We start from the raw sequence: 10000 nt of genomic DNA on the forward strand, positions 1-10000 counted from the left end.
TAGCTACTGCAAATGTTTCATACTACCTTACATTGTCGTTAATCACAAATCACCATTTCGATATCATTATAAAATATTCCATGCTTTCGTCAACGATACCTACATCTTTAAAATTCCAACAACCGCCAATCACTTGTAAGCCAATTTATAAAAAAATATTATATATAGGTCTCCCTTATACTACTTAGTAATTACTTGTTTCAGTTAATAATAACTTTTAAAATAAACACAGTTACACGCAAACCCCATGACTGTTTCAAATTCTTCAATTCCCAACGCAAAGTGATACCATCAAATTAAAGAACTAGTGACAACTCCTATGATATTGCAAGGAGAAAGTGGCTGCTAACACTGAAACGAAAATGCTGTGTAAATTCTTTCCCAACTACAGAAGCAACGATATTTGCAAAATCATTACTTCCTATCTAAGAACAAACTGACGATTATAGCAGCACTTTTAGTTGCTTTCAGCTTAACAAAGTCATCGCGAGCACCAACACCGTATCCTAATGACTTGTTTTACCTTTAATTTGGAAAGTCAGACTTCAAATTCTACTACCTTACTGTACCATATTCGAATTCCAAGAGTTACGTTGAAGAAACCCCTTCCACACCAGTACTCATTAAAACACATACGCCCAAAATATGTACAAACAACGGCCCGCATTTTCCACCCCATGTCCGGCCTTAAGAAATTATTCATTCACGTTGAAGAACATCCACAAATAAACGGTAAACCAGCAGGATTGCTAACCAAGCAAATAAAGAACTTCAAAACTATCGCCCAATATTAATCACCTAAACGTGTCGTCGAAGTCGTTAACAGATTTAAATTCTTCATGAAAAACGGAATGCTAATCTGTTGGAAGAACGCAGCATAACAAGTCATTTCATGAGTTTTGCGTCATTTAAATATCAGTACATCTCAAATGACAACCTCGCGTTGTCGCTGCTTCACAGGTCACACGTTATATAAAAACCCCAATAAAGTATATATTTTCTGGAAGCTTAGGAATGGTAGATCCCGATTATTAGTTGACTTAAAGCAAGGAATAAAATACCTTTCCTAAAATAGCCATCATTTTCCAAAAGTATGTACTTTCTGAAATTGAGTTCGTTAACCGAAAATACGCCGCTTTCTTCACAGCATGATCTAAAAAACCGTGTCGAGGCATTTTGTTTGATTACACGTCTGGTTTTTTTAATTCACTGTTAAACTTTAACTTCTTATAAAACGCGAGGTACCTTTTCTTAAATACTTATTACTTTCGAAGGAGGCAACAAATAAATACTCCCCGACTCGGGTTTTTTTGGCCACATTATCGGGAAACATTCTTGCCAAATTGGGATGAAACGAACTGAAATCGTGCGCCTCATTCGATGAAATTTGCATTTGAGTTTTTGAGACATAAAGCCATTTGTGGACAGCTTTTAATTTGAGATAATTTATTCGTAGAGTCGTTTTCCTTTCTAACTTTGTCTAGTAGAAACGTTTTTTCGCAAACTTTTTGTCATGTAAAAAAAAAAAAACAAACCAAAAAAAAAACAATGAGGTGTACCTGGGAATATCAAAAACTAAAATGGCAAAATTATCAATTTTGGGGTATACCGATACCTTACAACATCACTCGCAAGGGACCAAATACAATAACAAACCTACTACACAGTCTTGCCAAATTCGTTTCCAGCCACAATTGTAAGCTCACACCCGCCGTACTTGTTACTATCCTGTGTCTTTAAAATGTTTAATTTGTGTTTCACCTTAGAGGCTAGCGCTTCAAAATTACGCGGCGATCGCAAACGAGTAACATAAATATGAATAACGAAACAACTTACCCCATCCCCATAGCGTCACTCGTAACCATGGAGCTGTTCGAGAAGCCGCTGTGGGGATGGGGTAAGTGTTGTAAATGAAATGACTGTACCTCCATCGGGTGGAGTTAATTTGACCTCGGACCCAAGCTCCGTGTCCTCCGTGTCCTCGTCAGTTGCTGTTAAATTCATCAGCTATCGTGGAATCTGAAGCAGAAAACGCTCATTTCCAGCCAAGTGTGTGGGGATTTTTGACGACGAAACATTCACGGAGGTTCGCAAAGGATGTGGCTTTAGCTTTGCATGAAAAAATCTTGGCTGGGATGGATTTTCGAGTTGCAAACCGCCTCTGAGCTGACAACGGTCGGAATCGTAGTGTGCAGCCTTGACTTCGCCTTAGAACATTGAAAACACGGACTTCCCGAAACTGTAAAATAAGCTCCAAAAGGCACAAGAATACACCAGAGGTGAGTCATCTTGATTCATTTTATTGAATGAAAGTTAAATTGAGCATTTTTTAGGCTTCACAGTCGACTGTATTTTATTTCCCATACAAAGACTTACAACGCGTTTAAATTCTCAACGGCTGTCTGTATTGACGCGAGCTTGGGCTGCCTATGCAAGGACGAGTATAATAACTCCAAAGGTCGTCCGTTGGACGAGTGATGTTTTAATATCTTTTTATGAATACCATCAAATGTTATAATATAGAACGTACTTTCGTTCTGATCGCTTTTCATTCAATGGAAACTTCAAGAAAATAAGGAATAAACATGCAGCTTTTCTCAGTAACGAGATCTCAAGTTTGGGCGCCATCTTTGACCACGCGGTATTTTCCTTCAAACGATTGCAGGATCAATTTTCATGTATCTAGCCGCTGGCATGGTTGTTAGCACGTCGTTTAACAAAGAGCAAAGATCGGCTGAGAATCTGGGGTTAGTTACTAGGTGTGTCGCCACCTCCGGCAAAAAGGAAATCAAGTAGAGCAGAACATGCTGCTTACGAACAGGAAAATACAAAATCTTGATAGCAGGAGCGTCGAAACTTTGGGTCTTTGAATCGTAACTTTGCAAGCTACATTCCAGTACATTTTGCAGCGGCAGAAATGGACCACTGTAAATCGGGTTCCCACGGTGCAAATAACAAACTATTCCAGAGTTAAAATTATTGACGAATGTGTAAAATAAAACACGAATGCTCAAGTTACAAGTAATTTATCGACCATTTGCTATGCCTCCGCATTTTTGCCCCGGCAACCCAAAATTTGTCCGGGCAAGTATATTAGAAGACGTACTTGCCCGGCGGACGACTTTGATAAAAATGAATATGGATCCCTGTTTACTGTAATGCTAATCATCAACGTTTATTTGACTGCAATCCCACACAAGTACGCGGACCTAACCTGTAAATATTGCTTTGTATATATTTGAATTTTAAACAAATTAAAAAAAATAATAAATAAATAGACTTAATTCGCTACTCAATAGGTAACAAATAAAGCTGAATTACATAAAGCGAGATATGATCGAATTTCGGTAATAAACAAAAGAGTCTTGCGGCAGCATTGAAATTTCTTTCAAGACGATCAAGCCGGTATTTTGAGAATCAGAATAACTGTCAATATCATCAGCGTATCGATATAAGCGGATGGAAAGTGATTTATGGTAACATCAAATAAATTAGAATCACCGGCACATTCAGAAATTCGATCAAAATAATATGCAGACCTAGCAGACTTAAGAAGCGAAGACTATTTGTAGCGGACAGATCGAAAGGCTTGTTATCAGATTCGAGGCCGGACTTCTCGATAGTTCTCTCCAGTTTCTTCTTGAAAACTGAAAAAAAAACCGGAAGTTTATTTAACGTGGAAACATGCGCTTAGCTATAAGGTAAAAATTGTGCCAGATAGTTTACAGGCATGCCACGATAAAAGATTAATAAATAGAAACTAGAATTGGAAATAAAATTTGTAAGATAGTTGTAACAAAATAAAGCAATTATACACAAGTTAAGATACTTAAACAAGATAAAGGCAGGGTTAGCTAACTCCATCAGACTCTCCGGGTTTGTGTCATAATTTACAAATTATAGACTGTACAAAGGATTTTATGTAATCTTTGTCCCAATATTGTTTCTTTGCCTTAAGCCCTAAGGAGGTTAAATGGCGAACGGAGAGGCGAAAAATAAGAACCTATGGTCACGGCTGTTAAGAATCTCACTTCCATGCAATTTCGAAACAAGATATCTTGCCAAACCGGTTTTCTACAGTGGTGTCCAATTCAAGCCCTTTGGGAATAGAACGCTTTGATTTTGACATGTCCCATCGTGCAGCAAAATAATCAAAAGTACGGTGGCCCACAAGGGACATGCTGCATACTAAAGATATCGCTACAAATTTTAAAAAGTAGCAACAAATGAAAAAAGAAATGCAATACGAATTAAAATAGTTGTTGAAAATTAACAAAACTTGCTGCAAATAAATAAAAACGATAGTTGCTGCAAATACATAAAAAGTAGAGTTGCTGCAAATTATTAAAAGTTGCTGCAAATAAATAAAAAGTAGAGTTGCTGCAAATTATTAAAAGTTGCTGCAAATAAATAAAACCTAGTTGCTGCAAATAAATAAAAACTATAGTTGCTGCAAATTATTAAAATGTGCTGCAAATAAATAAAAACTATGGCTGCTGCAAATTATCAAAAGTTGCTGCAAACAAAAAGTAAAAACGTCTGCGCGCGCATGACTTGGGAAGGACTGGCACTATGATAAATCACACAAATGCCAAACATGGCGGCTCTGAGGTGAAAAGCATGCGAGAGATCTGTCTTCGAGCTTTCAAACATGTTTTGTAGCACCTGTAGCGTAAAAGTTCTATCTAGCGAAGCCAAGTTTTGCTACTCTTGTGGCCGAGGGTTGGACTTCCAGGCATCAGCTGATGAGTTAATAACCGAAATGTTTCACCGCGGTTACCAGTACGATGTTATAGTTGCTCTACTGGAAAAAAGGGCCACAAGATGCACCTGAGAACACCGAAAAGAAGACTAAGTGACCTTGGACTTAGGAGAAAAGGGCATGATGTCAACGAATCTGAAATTGAGTTACTTAACAGAAGAGAAGTCGAGGGTGCAGTATGCTACGCCGAATGTGACAAAATATCAAGTCCGCTAAAAATAAAACAAGTCACACCATTTATAATCAAGTTGCCAACAATTAGCATCAATTTGTTTGTTGACCAAATCAAATTCCTCGCAATTTATGTCACTTCTCTTGTTATGCAATTCATGTATTCAAGGCCCGCGCATCGAATGTCAAACTCGATAATTTCAATTCAAGATGCTTGTTTTATAAATCAAGAAGGGAGAGAATAGCTTTTGATCAATTCTATTTTCGAGGGGGACTGAACACCTGTGGCAAAATGATTAAAAATCTGAGCGAGACAGTGGCCACTGAAAGTATCGAGGATCTTGGTCTACAGGCGAATCTTTCACTCAGCCCAAGCACAGGAATACTCGTTCCTCGCATGTCACTATAACTTCACCCAGTTCCCGAAGTTGTGAAGAGTAACTCGCTCAGAGACCCAATTGCGAATGATCAGCAAAATGAAGCACATCTACAACAAGCAGTTTGAGTAACCAATATAATCGACCAGAAAATTATGGCTACAAAAACTGACAACAGGAGACATTAGGGAGTTTAAGAAACCAAGAAGGCTACGGTGACGAAGACGTTACTTCAAACTATTAGCTTGAGCTATCCTAAGTGCTAAGTGTTTCAAGGTGTTTCAATCTTGTTTATGTTGTATAAGACAGGCGAAGTATTCGATAACCAGAATCGTACGAACGGATTTGAAAAAAAGAGAAAGAACAAAAGATTTACTGTTTGTTGTCCATGTTGTCGTCAAAACCCGAAAATTGGTCATTTCACGTTGTTGTTTTGATGAGTACGAGAGAGAAATGCCTTACAAAAATGCGTGCCGCACGTGCAGCATGATAATTTCTTCCTCTTTTAGGGCCTGTTTAATTTATAAGAGGCGAGCCAGCCCTGTTAGACGGGCTGGCCTGGTAAAAAGGGATGAAGTGTTTATATGGACGATTTCAGCCAGGTTTACCGGGATGAATTTTAGGAATTTGTTTACGTGTCTTGTAACCGTCAAAGTCACGCATGGTGTACCTGGTGAATTTTCTTGCTTTGACGTTCGAGACGAAAGGTTCATTTTAGCGCTAGCAAGTACGGAATGGCATTTTAAAACAAAAGATGCAAAAATAATTCTGGGATTATGCAAATCCGACTACGTTTTCAAGGAAACCCACACGTCATGAGAATTTTTCATTCCAGCTAACCGGGCTGGACCGTTTATATGAGAATTTTTCAGCCTGGCTTGCCGAGATCTCCGTAGCTTAGACCGGGATCTCCGCAAGTGGGCCAGCCCGCCTTGTGATATAAACGAACCGAAATTTTACTAAATGAAAACAGGCATGAGCCGAGATCTTGACAAAGGGGGCCTAGCCGGACTGGCCCACCTCATATATTAAAACAGGTGATATTACTGTTTATTGGTGTTGTCGTTGCCGTAGCAGTTGTAATTTCTTAAACTCCCAATTGGGACGATAAACGGGTTGCCCGCCATTACTGGTGCAGTTCCCCTCGAAAATAGAATTGATCAAAAGCTATTCTCTCCCTTCTTGATTTATAAAACAAGCATCTTGAATTGAAATTATCGAGCTTGACATTCGATGCACGGGCCTTGAATACATGAATTGCACAACAAGAGAAGTGACATAAATTGCGAAGAATTTGATTTGGTCAACAAACAAATTGATGCTAATTGTTGGCAACTTGATTATAAATGGTGTGACTTGTTTTATTTTTAGCGGACTTGATATTTTGTCACATTCGGCGTAGCATACTGCACCCTCAACTTCTCTTCTGATAAGTAACTCATTTTCAGATTCGTTGACATCATGCCCTTTTCTCCTAAGTCCAAGGTCACTTAGTCTTCTTTTCGGTGTTCTCAGGTGCATCTTGTGGCCCTTTTTTTCCAGTAGAGCAACTATAAAATCGTACTGGTAACCGCGGTGAAACATTTCGGTTATTAACTCATCAGCTGATGCCTGGACGTCCAACTCTCGGCCACAAGAGTAGCAAAACTTGGCTTCGCTAGATAGAACTTTTACGCTACAGGTGCTACAAAACATGTTTGAAAGCTCGAAGACAGATCTCTCGCATGCTTTTCACCTCAGAGCCGCCATGTTTGGCATTTGTGTGATTTATCATAGTGCCAGTCCTTCCCAAATCATGCGCGCGCAGACGTTTTTACTTTTTGTTTGCAGCAACTTTTGATAATTTGCAGCAGCTATAGTTTTTATTTATTTGCAGCACATTTTAATAATTTGCAGCAACTATAGTTTTTATTTATTTGCAGCAACTAGGTTTTATTTATTTGCAGCAACTTTTAATAATTTGCAGCAACTCTACTTTTTATTTATTTGCAGCAACTTTTAATAATTTGCAGCAACTCTACTTTTTATGTATTTGCAGCAACTATCGTTTTTATTTATTTGCAGCAAGTTTTGTTAATTTTCAACAACTATTTTAATTCGTATTGCATTTCTTTTTTCATTTGTTGCTACTTTTTAAAATTTGTAGCGATATCTTTAGTATGCAGCATGTCCCTTGTGGGCCACCGTACAAAAGAGACATGAAACCACAAACTAATTACCGTTGGTGGCTGCGTTTTGGTTATCTCACGCGTAACTGGCTTTTACTAGAAACAAATTATTTCTAGTGTTCACGGTTTTCGGACTTTCTTTCAGCTCTAGGATATGTGAGTCAATCAAGGCATTCAAGGGACAAATAACGACAACGATAGCAGCTTTTGGATAACTGAAACCACCATCATTCAAATACGAACAAACTTTCGGCACAAGTTGAAATATCAAAGATTTGTCGCATCCAGTTGACAGTATCCCGCTTGATGAAATTCCTGAACAGGTTTCAATTCTACAATCTCCGAAAACCCAGAATTTACTGTGTATTGTACTGTGTAAACCTCTAAATGCTCGCTCGAATTCACAGTCTTGTTTTCGTAGCACTCCTTGCGCTCAAAACCGGGTTTTGTGGCCACTGAGGTGCACTATCGCCGTTCAACCTGCGAAAGTTGAATGTTAGATTGTTTGTACTCGGAAAGGACTGGCACTGACTACGAAAACCAATCAGCGACCATGTTCATAATCACAAATCATAGAAGTGAGGTTCTCAACCGCCGTGACCGCAGGGTTTTTTTCCCCTCACAACGACGTCTTTGGGGTTCGGTATCGCGGCTTCGCCGCTCAAAGAGATCATGCCAAAGGAAAAATTAAACCCTCTGTTACCCAAGGTAATGAAATAAGAGATCTTAAGAAAAATCGTAGGAGACCTGGCATTTCTGTAATAAGGGTTCAGCTGACAAATTGGAAAAAGTTAACGAAAGGGCTCTTCGATTTATCCTGGTCCCAGAGGTTTTTCTTGAGCCGCGAGAAAGCCGCGAAGAGGCGAAGATGTGTCACGAAGCTGCGAGAAGAGAAACACCTCTGGCTACCTTGGGGATTGGTTGATATTTTTACAAACATGCAAATCTATATGATTAGTTCGTTTGATTGGTAATACCGAGGGGAAGCGTGATTGCTAACTTGCCATTGTTCCCTTTTGTAATTATCAATTTGACGCGTTTGACAGCTGGCGTTTGCATGAAAGTGAGATTCAAGTCCGAGGTAACAAGAGGTTTTTCTCTTCTCGCCGCTTCGTGACTCATCTTCACCGCTTTGCGACTCATCTTCGCCGCTTCGTGACTCATCTTCGCCGCTTTGCGACTCTCTCGCGGCTCAAGGTAAACCACTGGGGCCAGGGTATCTTCGAATTGTTCTTAGAGAGACAAAGGACAAGATCCTTGTTCTTTTTAAATATTTGCTTGTGTTCCCTTGTTCCCCAAATTACTTTCAAACTTGTTCCCAACTTTTTTATCCCTAAAATTGCTTTCAATTATTTTTGTACCCTTGTTCCCTAAAATATTTTAACATTGTTCCCCTGTTCCCCAGTTCAAATCAGCCATGTTCTCTTCTTCCCCAAAACCCCTCGGAGGGCCTCATTAGAAGATGGAGCGTGTGAACAGGTGTGAGTAGCAACAAAAACATGTCAACCGAAAATGTTTACCGAATAATTCTATCACCTAGAGTATGTTGCCTAGTATCCGACCACTTCAGTTTACAAGTTGCACGAAACATTTCAGTGTGACATACCCTGCAACGGCCAAAATCGTCTTGCAAGAGCCGTGGCCGCCTCAATGTCGCCAAAACATTGCGAGACAAGTTGCACGAAACATTTCACAGTGTAACGCCGCCTTAAAATTTTCTCTCCTTAGCCGCAAGACGTGTAAAATTTGTCCCTGGACTTGAAAAATAAGTCTGTAATATGATGAAAGCAAGCTTTTCCCTTTTATCTTCGTTTCCGTGGTGAAATTTGCATTTGTACAGATACCCATTGCTGAAGTATTCAACCAGCTACCACGGGAATAACAACGTAATTAAACGTGACTTACGACGGGGAAGAGATGTTTTGGTAGTTATGCAATGCACCACACGGAAAATAATCCCGCTCGATAAATCAGTGAAGAAAGTTTCAAATTGATTTTTATCAGAATAGCATTATACTGCACACAGATCAATTAAAGTTTTAAACGATAGGAAATTATAAACAACTTATACAATGATTTTTGGACAGTGCACGAAAAATTGGCCGTATTCTGGGCACTTTTTGTGAAAAATATCTTGATGGTTCTGGCCTCCGTTATTCTAGAAACAGTTCATTTCAGGAAGAATTGAAAGTTGCTCTGACTACTTGAATTCGTTGAGAATAATCACTGCAAATATCAAAAGGTTTCATCAAAATATCATGAATTACAGATCCTTTCTTTAACCGCGGCGATCGTTTTACTGCGCAGTGAAAAGCATAAATACTAGTCATGAAAATGGCCGCCGTATTTATACTAGAGGACGTCTAAGACGTCTCAGACGTTTAAGACATGTTAGACGTCTTAGACGACTAGTATAAATACGGGAAGTAAGGTGGACGCATTAAACGTCAGACGAATCAAACGTCTCAAGTTAAGTGCGTCTAAACGACGCACTTAACAGACGTCTTAGTCGTCTCAGTCGT

General features: G+C 39.1%; 3 protein-coding genes across 6 annotated transcripts in view; 1 reads left to right on the forward strand and 2 right to left on the reverse strand.

Moving 5' to 3' along the window:
- LOC138012861 (uncharacterized) overlaps window positions 1–2021 on the reverse strand; it is a 40192-nt gene extending 38171 nt beyond the window's left edge. The window contains exon 1 of the mRNA XM_068859774.1: window positions 1926–2021. The gene's annotated coding sequence lies outside the window, so the exon portion shown is untranslated. The remainder of the gene's footprint in view (window positions 1–1925) is intronic.
- LOC138012864 (uncharacterized) overlaps window positions 1–10000 on the reverse strand; it is a 109063-nt gene that overhangs the window by 88378 nt on the left and 10685 nt on the right. Inside the window, exon 1 of one of the 2 annotated variants that reach the window (XM_068859786.1) lies at window positions 9085–9103. The exons of the other annotated variant lie outside the window; for it this stretch is intronic. The gene's annotated coding sequence lies outside the window, so the exon portion shown is untranslated. Of the gene's footprint in view, window positions 1–9084; window positions 9104–10000 lie in introns of those variants that run through there. 2 annotated transcript variants of the gene reach the window in all.
- Window positions 1–10000, forward strand: part of LOC138012862 (uncharacterized) — a 63034-nt gene that overhangs the window by 2198 nt on the left and 50836 nt on the right. For 2 of the 3 annotated variants that reach the window (XR_011125089.1, XM_068859778.1), the window contains exon 1: window positions 8491–8675. The exons of the other annotated variant lie outside the window; for it this stretch is intronic. The gene's annotated coding sequence lies outside the window, so the exon portion shown is untranslated. Of the gene's footprint in view, window positions 1–8490; window positions 8676–10000 lie in introns of those variants that run through there. 3 annotated transcript variants of the gene reach the window in all.

This window comes from Montipora foliosa, chromosome 8 (genome assembly GCF_036669935.1).
Source record: "Montipora foliosa isolate CH-2021 chromosome 8, ASM3666993v2, whole genome shotgun sequence".
Taxonomy (NCBI): Eukaryota; Metazoa; Cnidaria; class Anthozoa; order Scleractinia; family Acroporidae; genus Montipora; species Montipora foliosa.